The sequence below is a fragment of the Dreissena polymorpha genome, chromosome 4 (assembly GCF_020536995.1).
Source record: "Dreissena polymorpha isolate Duluth1 chromosome 4, UMN_Dpol_1.0, whole genome shotgun sequence".
Lineage (NCBI taxonomy): Eukaryota > Metazoa > Mollusca > Bivalvia > Myida > Dreissenidae > Dreissena > Dreissena polymorpha.
Window position 1 is genome coordinate 4464462 of NC_068358.1, and position 13643 is coordinate 4478104.

The window sequence follows — 13643 nt, forward strand, 5'->3', positions numbered from 1 at the left end:
ATCCATTCATAATCATGGCATTTGTTAATTGAAGGTGCTTTACAGTATCAGATTATCTTTCAAGACAGGAAGATATATAAATAGAAAATAGAAAAAGAAAAACGGCTCGACAATAAACAAGTGTATGCGTGATTTGAAAACAATCTATTTTGACATAAACAATCATAGTTGACTAACACCTATAAAACATAATAACTGAATAATATTGGTTCTTAAATTTAAACATTTTTTTAAACCGCAGAACCCGCTTCTTGCATGTTTGGTATGCAATATGAGCAAGAGGCCGTCTTTCAATTAGTTCACCTCGTGTCGAAACTTCCCGGGCAAGGGGGTCCCCAGTTTTATATATACTTAAATTATGAATACATCAAAAATCTTCTTGTATAAACTTGTAACTCAACCGGCTTCATGTTTGGTTTGTAGCAGCATCTAGAGGTCCCTTACACAGTTTTGTGAAAGTATTTCCCTGGGGAATAATATTATTAGTATTATTTATAATATTACTGTTATAATAATAATAATAATAATAATTATTATTATTATTATTATTAGTAGTAGTAGTAGTAGTAGTATTATTATTATTATTATTATTATTATTATTATTATACTAATTAAAGTAATAATAAATAGTATAGCTGGTTTGGTGGTTGCCATTTTATGAATTTTTATTAAATATTGAAACAGTAAGCTACCGTCAGAAGAAAACTTTGTTGATTAAACTCAATTATACATGTTTATTAGCGCCAACACTTTTGATCAGTATTTAAGCAAAACCGGTATAGGCATTGAAGTGATTTATTCTAAATCTGATTTCGCAGTGATCTTTCTTGCTGACAGTTTTGTCCTCCATATTCATGTAGATCGTAATTGGTTCGGAAACAAATTAATTGATCATGACTGCCGAATTCAACGAAAATAGAGCTGTTCATATGTAGCGCACATAAAGCGGTAATTATATGTTGCTGGTATATTAACTTCCCAGTTACAACGGTATTTTCCGTTTACGATGGCTTTCTCAGCATACAATTTGAATCCTATTAATTACCATCTATCAATTGATATGTGCGGATGTCTCGATGGAAAACGCTAAAGATGACAATGACATTATTTGGAGTTATTAGTGTCTTTATACTGAATCATGTCGCTGATGGTACGTAAATGTATTACTTTTACAGATAATAAATATGCAGGACATTAACAAATACATATATTTCTTAATCTTTTTTTTCATCGGAACTCTGTCAAGGAATATCATATTTGTTGCTTTCCATAGTTGCGTTTTAAATCATTATACAGCAGGAAGTTTTTTTTCAAATACAAACGTATACATTCTGCGCTATTTAGCTGTGTGTTGTTTGTAAAAAAAGTAGTATGACACCTAAAGCTTGACTTTAAATGATAATCGCTGATCTAATCAGCGATGCAAAACTAAACTTGTACACATCTTAAACAAGTCCCAAACCAAAGCAAGGCTCCACTAAAATAAAGTTTGCATTTAAATTTGGCAACTACTAAAAAAATATGTTTGCATCATTGTTTATCAGTCAGTGAACCACTCTAAATTGTCTGAAGGTTGCTGTACAAAACTCCGTCTAAGATCATCGTGATTTAATTCCATAAGTATTCTAAATCATAGTTTTATTGAAAAGAAAATTAATACGAGTTATAGTGACAGAATTAAATGCATTTTCGATGGTGCTTTTCTTATTGATCTTATTCAAAAGATAAATGATTGTGTTCATCATTAATTAATGACACACGTTGCTCAGCATATCTTGCATGTGTATACTGCTATATTATGAGGTCACACTCTTCTGTTATATAGACTTTATTTTGAATTGTTGACGGGTAGCTTCTGTTAAAAAGTAACGTTTTATTCGTTCTGTCAGATAAACAACAGTAAATGGAACCATAAAAGTTTATCATGTCATGAAATATCTATAGCGCACTAGATAGATAATTCATCCCAGCACGAGATGATTGAATGCCTAGTTCAAAATTCTCGTTACTCGTTACTGAATGAATCCCTCCCAGTGTTCAATCAATACAGGTTAAGAGCACTGACTTATATGTATAGCCGTATGTTTGGCTTCTAGAAGAATTTGACTTTTATTTACCAATTTATAAATTTATTAGCTTTATCCAAATACTTGCAAAGAAAAAGAAATGATTTCAAGTATACCAGTGCGGTGCTTTAGCTATAAGCAAAAAAGCGAATATTTCGTATGTGTGCGTTTTAAACTTAGAATTACAATAACAACAGTTATGATATTTTACTCGATATAACAAAACATTAAAATACATTGCGGCAATGAAACGACTTGAATATTTCAATGTCATGCAAGTGTTTATTTAAATTGATGATGGTCCTGTCTTGAAGAAACATATGTGCACTAATGAAATATTCTCAGAACATTTATCCCAATTATATCTCGGAAGTGTCTAATGGGGTCAAAATATGTCACTTGGTCAATAAAAGTTAAAGCTTGTGAAATCTAATATAAAATATTTTTTAACAATGGTCAAAACATTTCTCCAAAATGATATCTCGATCGAATTTTACACTGGGGAATGTATTGTCAAACACAAGAAAAAAAAATAATAACGTTTGAACATGCTTGACACCACAAAAATCGCTTAATCTTCATCAAAACAGTTGGCTAAGTTTGAAACTTGATCAAGTAGGGTCAATAACAAGGTACTATGTATTTACCAATCTTCATGAAACCTGGTCAGAACATTTGTTCCGCTATAAAATGTGTGCTAAAAAGATAAGATGTGTATCAAACATATTATAAATTTTATATAAGAAAACTATGTGAAGCTCTCTTCATGCGGTGCGTAAAGGATTATATAATCCAATAAAATTCTAAAAAATACGCAGTTATCTTAATACTTTAGCGTTTGAATTACCCATGACAAAGTGTATTTCGAAAAACAAACAAACTGAAATGCAAACCGGCCTCTGCAATGTTAATTGTTTCATGTCGCAATTATTTTTCTTCTTACACATACATTTGCCAAGACGAGGAAAGATTTTTTTCAACAAGGGATATATATAAATAGCTCGTTTGAGCTATTGTAAGACCTAAACGTATTATTTATAATTTTAGTATTCAACAAAATCAACATACTCATAATACTTATACCCGTATCAGTGGTTGATGAAATTAATGTCGTTATAATAACTAAAATTAATTAAATTGAACTTGAGAATTGTCTCTATTGTATTGTTAATTAAGAAAATATTCGAACTACTAGAGTGTTGCGCAAAACACATTATCAATTCTCTTTTGTTTGCTTAAATAAAGGCTTTTGGTGTTATCTTTCAAATGTGTTAAAATAAACAATGCATCATATGTGTTGATTGACCGATAGATCACTTGTAACGTATATGAATGTTGATCCATGTGTTGCGCTCGGACAAATTCAAAGTAAGGTCTGTTCTATACTTAATTTACATTCAGATGCCTTCTGAAGTGAAAGCGTATGGTTTAAGTTGTTCTAAATATTAAGCCATGTTTTATTCAAATAAACATTTTTGTTAAATTTGCAGAATTTCGCATGTTTGACATGTTTAAAGTTGTTGAAACTTTCTCAGAACGTTAAATATAAAAAATAACTACAAATAAAAATAAAAATAAATGAATTAATAAATAAATAATTACATAAATATAAATATAAATAAAAAATATATTATATAATTTAGAAAATAAATAAATAAACATATATAAATATATTAAAATACATTATGTATATATACTTAAAAATATATATATATTTACTTTTTAAAAGTGTTTCTTTGTGTAGCATAAGTTCTAGTATTATATTAATAAAGATTATAATAGATTTGTTTGTGTCCATAAATGTTGGGCATGAGGCTTATTTTTCTGTATTTTATAGACTGAAAGTAAGACATTATTAAGAGTATTAAACATTCATTGAATGCATTTTTTTCAATTAATTGGTTGTTTACCTAATTTTATTTTCCAAATTTATGCGAAGGAATTTCGGAATTTTGATATGCAGACTTCAGTCTGATGAACAACATTGCTTTTACATGGAACATTAAAGCTAGAATGTATTCAATTTCTAAGACGTTTTGTAATGGTCACTTTCAGAAACCTGTCTTTAAATAATTTAATATTCAGACTGGAGGAGGATATTTTATAGTGATAGTGTTATGTGGTTTAATAAAGAGGCAAGTATGCACACTTCAACCACTAATTAATAGCAATTAGTGACATCCTTAAACAGGACATATTTAGGCTGGCTAGTTTATTCATTATTAGAAATGTTCATCTGACAGTACTTGATTTCTGAAGGACGCACTCAAATAAACAATACAATTCTTGGGACTAATTACTTAACGAAGTATTTTTGTATAGAAACCCATCAATGGTTAAAGAGTCCACAAAATAGGCTGTTCAAAGAATTTGAATTGTCATTGTCTAACATTTATATTTTGTTCGTACACAACAATGTATACTTAAGAATACACTTAAGTGCTTTGTAACATCCTAGTTCATAAATTTATAGTACATGCATACTGTTTCATACACAAATTGTATCATTATCTTTCAATACTTCCCATAAATCAATATAAGCAATTATGTCCACTTTGCCTTATAATATTAACTTGGGTTGCATTTTAGTCCAATCTATATATCTTTTATTGATTTTAATTGGTTCACTATTCAACAACGTCCAGCATCATAATAAACTTAAATTAACGCTTAAATGATGCATTCATTCTGAAAAATGTAACACCCTCATCATTACTAAGAAAAATAATCCTCTTCTCCTACAAACTACATCACCACATTCTTGAAAAAGTAAACAACGTAAAAAAGTTAGCTCTTACTACCCAAAGTAACCTCAAATGGGATAAACACAATAATTCATTTACAAATAATACAAACCAGGCTTTAGGATTTCTTTGCCGCAACCTCAAAATGAACTCATCAAAATTAGAAAATTCCTTCACTGTCTGGGACCCAAATACATAAGTTCCAATAAATCTACTGGACAAAGTACACAGACGCGCAGCCATATTCATAACAAACTTGTACTACAATACGAGTTCATTAAACAATATGATAAACACCCTCAATAAAGTTGCCCTCCATTGAAACACGTAGGACAAAATTCCGTCTCACCATTCAATATAAAATTATGCATCATTTATTGCCACCACTCCTCTCAATAACTTGCTCCTCAGATCTCAGCTCAGCAGTATCCACTGATTTAAACATGTACACAACTTAAAAGTTTTTTAACATTTTCATTCTACCAGAGACCAGTCATTTAACAGAATTAACTTCCTCCTCACATACATAAGCCGGCAACAATCGAGATTTTCAAAACTCTTACTCCTGTGTTTGTCATTGTCCGCCTCATCCACGTGTAGGTAAATGTCATGTACATAATTAAGTGCATATAAACGCCAAACTGAGCACAATTGTATAGTTGACACCTCTTAACAAATAGGTGCCGGCATCAAATCTTCTATTTAGAATGAGTATCTGAAAAAGAATAAGATTTTAATCTTGAACGGAAGAGTGAATTTCCCAAAAACCGTCGACCTACACAACAAAAAAACACAATCGGATGTTAAAACATGCAATGTATGACCAGTTAGATTCTTGACGATGCTGCGAAGTATCGTCTAAGTTATCATATCATAAAAAAAATTCTTCACGATGGCAACCTGTGTAAAAGACCGTGCCGGTCCTAATCGGCATACCTCGCTGATTATCATTGATAAAGGTATAGGAAGCTCAGCTATAAATAGGACAGCATATTCTGTGAAAATATTTAATAATAGTTTGAAAACGTTAATTTTAAATCAGTTATATTCAATCCAAAATATGTTTATAGATCAATGAAACAATTATGCATTTTCTGTATTGTATTTGACATTTGTCGTGATTCAGTAAATACATTACGAATTAAAACGTATATAATTAACTTTCAATGCGATCATGAGTGTAAATAAAACGAATTATTTCGAACCTGTCATTTGTAAACGTTGTAGCGACTATGGTATATAAACAGCATAATAGCCGTATCATATCTGCGATACTCGCTCTTCTGCGTGCTTTCTCAATTGCCTATTTTATAAACTGTTCAAACATAAATTACAGAGCCACATCAGTGCACATACTATGTTTGACAATTCATTCGTTTGTTGGATATTGTTTGCTGTTTTAAACACATATTAGGTCATATCGCGGAGATTTAGTTAACCTTACCATGTGTTCATGGGCGAACTCACGTATTCAAGTGCTCTTACGACTATGTGCTCATACCCACTTTCGATCGGGAATCATCATGAAATTATTGCCGTACTTAACGAACAAACATGCCTAAGCGTTTTGAATCAGAGAAAAAGAACAATAATCAAAAGAGAAAAAGTATATGTTCATGCACATGATATTGTGAAATCACGTCCGTACACATAACATCATTAACTTAGGAAAGGAGACAACGAAATATAAAGTTTGGTATGATATACATGTGAAATTAAAGAGCATGGTGTCATTAAAGAGCATGTCAAGTTTTGAATTTATATGCTGAAACGTAATGTTATAACCCACAAACGTTTTACTCTTACAGACAGTTTTTTTAAGATAAGTGGTACAGAAAATACACGTCGAATACCTTTTTAAAGATATTTCTTGTTATATTTGATCGAGAATGTAACCCGCCTCCCAGTTTCGCTGAAAGGATCAAGTTCCCCACGGGTACTACTTCCCCGTACCCCCAATTTATTTTTCGTACCCTACATTTTTCGTACCCAATTGTTTTCGTACCCAATTTTTTTTCCGTACCCAAATTTTTGCTCGTAACCAAATGTTTTTTCGTACCCAATTTTTTTCCTACCCAAATTTTTTTCGTAACCAAATCTTTTTACGTACTTAATTTTTTTTGCATAATTGTTGTACCCCAAACTTTCGTACCAATTTTTTTCCTACCAAAATTTTCGTACCCACATACACAGTTGTGGTGATGTAGATAAACTTAAATAGATGCTTTTATATCAATCCTGTTCAAAAGCATCGTCACACCAGTACTGTCAGTACTTTGATTTTTAATTGCAATAAATGCCTTTTCTAAAAGCATATTTATTCCGAAAGTGAACTCAAACATAAACTATCACGCACTTTCGGACAACGTTATACTGGTATTGGATAGAAATAAATTTACCATGAATAAACAAATTTAAATGAATTAAAATAAAAGTCATGGTCATCATTAACAACGAAAGTGATGTAATTGATCTTATTGGTGTGTGAAGCAATTTTACCCAGTAATCTTTTTCAGCCAACTCGATGACCGTTGTGTTTTTCATCAGTCTTACACTTCGTTTCTAGGTGAAAAATCAGACATAATTAAAAATGATGACACTTTATAGGTTTATCACTTTTTACGAGTTATATCTCTGTCTTTAATTTTAAAACATAATACATTGACTTTGTTGTGGGCAAAAGCAGATTATTCGGTAATTCCGAATCAACGAATTCTCAGGAGTCATTACCCTTGGGTAATGATATGAAAGTTTCATTTGCTACCGCGTAAGACTCAGGAACTTCCCGTTATAATCCGAAATTTAAAATAATATATATGCAGTACCTTTACAGCTTATCTAGCTCGCAGTTTTTTGGTATTATGCTCTATAATTTTCGGAGAATCATTGCCCATTGAGTAATCATTAGTTTCCGCGTAATATTTCAGATACTTGTGATCCCGTTTTTATAAAATCTTAATATTATGACCTTCTGATAGGTTAAACATGTTCGTATTGCTTTATTGTTCCGCTTAATTATTTATTCAGGAAATCATTTTAATTTAATTACATATATTACTTATATTTAATATGTGGTTTCTTCTCGAACTCGGAGCGTATTATGAACCCAAATTGTAATACTTCAAATTCTGACCAGTAATATGGTTGACCTGCGCATATTGCCATGCTGTTCCTCATTGAGATGTTCAGGCACTTACTAATTATATGTAATTAATGAATAATTACAACGGTTAATTGTAATGAGATTATTTCTAATATGGTGAGAAAAGTGGGACATTGAGGTTAAAAAAGTCAGAGATGTATAATTTTACGTATAAGTTATCACTTGTACTCCATATATTTAAGTATGTTTATCTACAAAATGATACTATACTAGACCTTTAATAAGGTCAACATCCTGCGAAATTCAAGTTTTAGCGAACCTGAGCACTTGAGCTTTTGTGAACATCTTTTGTCCGTCCTTCATTGCGAGTTGTTTAACGCGGTTGTCAATATTGACATTGTGAATACAATAAAGAATACAAATATTGTCCAATTTTCAATGAACAGTGTCAGAACATTTTCCTCGACAAAATTCGAAACTAGGTCACGTGGTGCAAAAATCAAGGTTGCTATCTGTTGTAAAAAATTGACTTCAGGGTGCGGGGCAGTTGGTTATATTTGGCCATATTTAAACTTTGTCTGCACTCCACAGGTCACATACTGAGTCAAATCTTTATGATACTTGATCAGAACATTTGTTTTAATGTCATAGTGTAACATTTACAGTTACAGTGTTTTTATAGTCGGTCGATCAAGGCTTAAGATCAATTTAACAAATCATCATTCCCCAATACTAATCCCATTGTGATCAGCCTGTAACGCATGAGTGAACATACCATGACCAATATTCTTCATAACACTTTATGAAGTTGATGAATAAAGTGATCCCCATGTGTTACAGGTTAGTTTTACTCTTTATAATTAGTTATCATATCTTTCAGAAATGTTTATTAGATATGTTGTTATATTACCATATTACAACAAGCTTTAATTTGTTTATTACCAGTAATCATGTATAAATGTATGAATAGTTGCTATCTAGCTATGGATTATAAATAACAATATGAAATGTATAGATTTTATATATAAATAAATATATATATATATAACACTTTATGAAGTTGATGAATAAAGTGATCTCCATGTGTTACAGTTATCCTTGATTTCCCACATTACCGAACCTAAACAACAAGAAGAAAAAACCCATGACATTAATGATACATCGGCCGAGTTCGATAATGTTCCCAGGCCGTTGAACAAATGAGAGCTAGTAAACATTCTTAAAGTCACATTTGGTGTTTAGTCTTCATGAAACAAAAGCAGAGACTGACTAAATTAGGTTATTTTATATGCTGAGTTAATACTTCCCACAGCTTTAAAATACTTGACCACTAGGATGTTAGCAATGTTCCATATAAGGCTATAATGAATACATAAGAGCGCTCTAGAAGTCACATGTTTTGTCCGATCATCATGAAAATTGACACAGGACCTTTGATAGTATATTATTACGGTTGAGTGTTCCGGTTTACTATAAAACATGACCGCCAGGGGTGGGGCCTTTATCCTGTAATATTCAAAGTGAACCACAATGAAAACTCTAAATGCCACATGATTTTCTTAAATTTCTTGAAACTTTCTTACAGTTGTTGTTCTAATTATTTTGGGGCAGATGCTTGCGGTCATTTGTAAAACATGGTCGCAACGAGGATTTTGCCATTTTCCCCAGATAGATGTAGTAAAAGCTACACGATGTGTCAAATTTTCGCGTAACATGATCCGAATATTGTTTTTCGGACAAGTTTGAAAAGGGTGCTGGTCCTTTAAAAAAAAATGGCTACAACAGACTGGACAATATCCTTATCACGGTGTAGAAGCATATAGGTCGCCTTTCTGTGAAAATGCTGCCTATCTGTGCATTCTTCGCTGCCTCTCTGTCATAAACAAGAAAAACTGATGCTCGGAATTCACAAAAAGTAAGAAAATCTAAAATTAAAAACCGTAAATAAAAAGAGGTGGTACATGAGTTAAAGCATATATCCAGCTCCAGGCTCACAGTATTCCGCAGGTCCTAATTTATTAATTTTTATTTATGTTTTCCGATTTTTAGTCTCTGTTCGTTTCGATTACACCAATCGTTTATTCTACTTTTCAAGCGCCCTTGATACTGGTTTATAGTTATATGTTCCTTTAATAATATTTCGCAAATATGTATACGTTTCTTTAAACTCCATCAGAGCTCAAAGATAATTATATTCGCCGCCTATTGATTACTACGCCATGTTTGCATTATATGAAAATCGGGTGCTTCTGAATTATATGCCTATGACGTGTTTATAGGCGCTTGAGTAAATAGTGTTTATTAAATTCGTACTACAACATGGCTTTAAATAATTTATTAATGTTGTGCTCTTCAATGAGTGGCTTTATGTACCAATATATCATTTAAACTATACGGAGATTTATTTAATTTCTTTACTTCCGAGAGTGATCCACTACTTCTTAAGGACAATGTTTTTCATAGTGCAGATTCAAATACATGTTTGTTCACATTTGATAAATACCATAAGCCCATTAAAACAATAATGGAATATTCTGAGACAGCCATGTTATTCAAATATTTCAATGCATTGTTATTATACAAAACAAAACAATGTGCAACATCACCAAATGTTTGTCTTTATATGGGAACGAGGAACAAGTCCATATCGAGCTAGTAATAAACAATCCTCATTAACACTTTTGAAAGACTAAATAGTATTGAAAAAAATGCGTCTTATTAATTGCACGATTACTCTACAAACATGGATTAAATAATGTGTATTTGTAATTACCAACACAATCGTGAAAATAAAAACTCAAACAAATAAAAAACAAAAACGCAAAGGTCGTTTTTATGACGTGACCATCAAAGAATTAAAAAAAATCCATATATACGACCGCTTTATTGTTGTTCCAATCCCAAACTGTTCTTTTTGCATTCCAAGTTGAGTTTTCGATCAATTATATTTTTCTTATTATCTTGAATAATTATTGAAGTAGCGATACATTTGTAACATTCTATGGCATTCTATAAGCTGAAGAAATAATAGTGATGGAAATTTGGATTATTCTGCATGCAATCGGAAACATGTATTTTTTAATAAAAGGTTGAAATCGTAAAAAATTAAATAAAACTGTAATGATACAAACGCGAAGCCGATCTACTTATCCTACTTTTGGATTTGCTTGTGAAAATATACGTTAACTATTACGTTAAAATGTTTCATTAAACCGTATCTTCATCAAAAAGTGTGTTTTTCAATTGAGAAAAAATCTTTACCCAAATGAAAAAACGCGTTATTTGCTTTCAATTTCACTTAATGAGTCGATAACAAAAAGATGATACATTACACACAATTTCAAAATACTTTACATTATATGAAATAAGATATATTATATAAGAAAATCAAATGAAACATACAATTTAACTTATTTTTGAAATTCGATAAGTGGAGGAAGGGCTTTCGCAAGTTTAGTACGTGGACTCGATTACACGTGACTGTTGATATTGTTATAATAATGTCCTCCGTAATATTTAACAACCATGTATCCAATTATATTTTTGTGTTCAATATTAAACATACATTTGTTTAGATATGTGCATTTTGGGGAGTTATACACTAAGGTAATAAATCAATAACGTTGATGCTTGTACTAAACAATGTTTGTGAATAAATGGAGTATTTTTCGATAGTTTAAGAATGATTTTACTTATGACATTACTCTTAATAATTTATAAATAACTACAAGTAGTGTTTTCATCCGAATCTGTGTATTCTATCCCACAATTCATAATTTAAGTACGAAAAGCTGTTCTCAATAGTTTTAGTGGAACAGATTTCAACCGAAATCTGAATCTTACGTTTATTAAAATTATGAAATAAATTAAACTATTTTAATGGGCGCTTGTATAAGGTGTATGTATTTAACAACTACTTTGCAACGAGGTTTGCATACATGGGGCCCGAAGATTAAATATATCATTTAAAGAAAACATTGCACAAACCAATATATAACCAAATAATTATTTAACACATACTAAAGAACTACGATAAATTTCAAATACAGTAGATTAACCGAAGTATAATATCGCTGAATTTAAATTGAACATACTCAAATTATGAAAAATGTTAAATAGCTTCAAACGCTGCTTAAAGTATGTCAGTGTAGGTAAATAAGAAACAGATACTACTAACTTAATGAAAACTTTCGAAAGACATAAACATATTTTACTGGAGATTTTTATTTTGTTCATTGCTTTAATATAACAAAGATGTGACAGCGAGGTCTGCATACATATAATTGGTGTGGAACAAATAATTATATTTGAAGTATGTGGTATTAATTTGTTTATATTCATTTCAGTATTTGTAGCATAACAATCACATTCATAATATAAATATTAATATTTATTGTGTTTATATGATTATCTGTGTAACTATGTTGAATAGAAGTCGCATGTGTTAGGTTCGTAATTAATCGACGCTGATACACGATGTCGTCGAGAAAAAAAGTCGTCTTCTCTTTAATTTAAATGCATAATACATAACTAACTTTGAGTCTAGAATATCTATATAAATTAAACAAAAGTATTAATGGTCAACTTTGGAATCAATAACATATATTTAGATACACCAAACGCACGCGTTATCTTGATTGATTATAAAAAGCAGTTTATGAATAGCTATACATGCCCAGAAATATCGCATACACTGGTGTCAGACGTGAATTATTTATGACAAACCTCACACAAATAGTATTGCTACAAAATGTGTACATTGATTTATCCAAATGAACGTAAATGTTTGAAAAATAATCTGTAATATGTCTTCAGCTTAGCATGAAAAGGAATCACTTTCAAGATATGGGTACTGTGACTCATCTTAATCCACAGTTACAAGGGTTATCTTTATACAGTCAGGCGGATTGTAATTCTGTATTACAATTATGATAAATTGCTGTATAATAAGAATACTTTGAATTATAAAATAAAGAAATAGTGCACTTCACACTGATTAAAAATCGTTCAATTTATCAAATTCATTAAGAGTACGTTCTGGTGACTAAATGCATTTGATACGTAATAACGTAATTGTAATTTTCATAATATGTTAAAGAATATACTTTACTTTCATTTAGACTCATTTGTACATTTTCGGCAACAACCCCGTTGATTATACGTGTCAACGGATTCTACAAATTCGTCTTATTATAAAAATGGTTTTACTCATATATATATATATATATATATATATATATATATATATATATATATATATATATATATATATATATATATATATGCTATTATATTATAAACGGAGGAAATTGTTCGCGGTATAAAACCCAGAAACTCTGATGCCCGCACTTTGAAATAAATATTGTTTATAACTGATATTGTTTATTATTTAATAACAGAAAGGCAATGTCACCTTCATTTTTCACACATGTATGATCTAGTGAACGATGATTAGTTTAAGTTAAGCTTACCACGGAACGTTCAGGGGTTTGCGCTATTAACTTGTGTAAAGAAATCACATTCAAATGAATATTGTGTTAGCTCTTTACAATAGTGTGTATATTATCCAATGAAGAGTTTAAAGATCATTCAATTTGACCTTGTGATAACCTGAGTCTGCGTTCAAAGAGATTTATACGTGAAGGGTGTCGAAAGATTAAATCAATAAAAAACTTAATTTTAACAAAAGATAAAAATACTCAAAATACAAAACAATTAGTAAATACATAA

At 30.6% G+C, this 13643-nt stretch overlaps 1 protein-coding gene across 1 annotated transcript in view; it reads left to right on the forward strand.

Annotated features, from left to right (window-relative positions):
* The first annotated feature begins 1036 nt into the window (after positions 1-1036).
* The window catches only part of LOC127877000 (multiple epidermal growth factor-like domains protein 10), a 104737-nt gene continuing 92130 nt past the window's right edge, over positions 1037-13643 (forward strand). The window contains exon 1 of the mRNA XM_052422566.1: positions 1037-1150. The gene's annotated coding sequence lies outside the window, so the exon portion shown is untranslated. The remainder of the gene's footprint in view (positions 1151-13643) is intronic.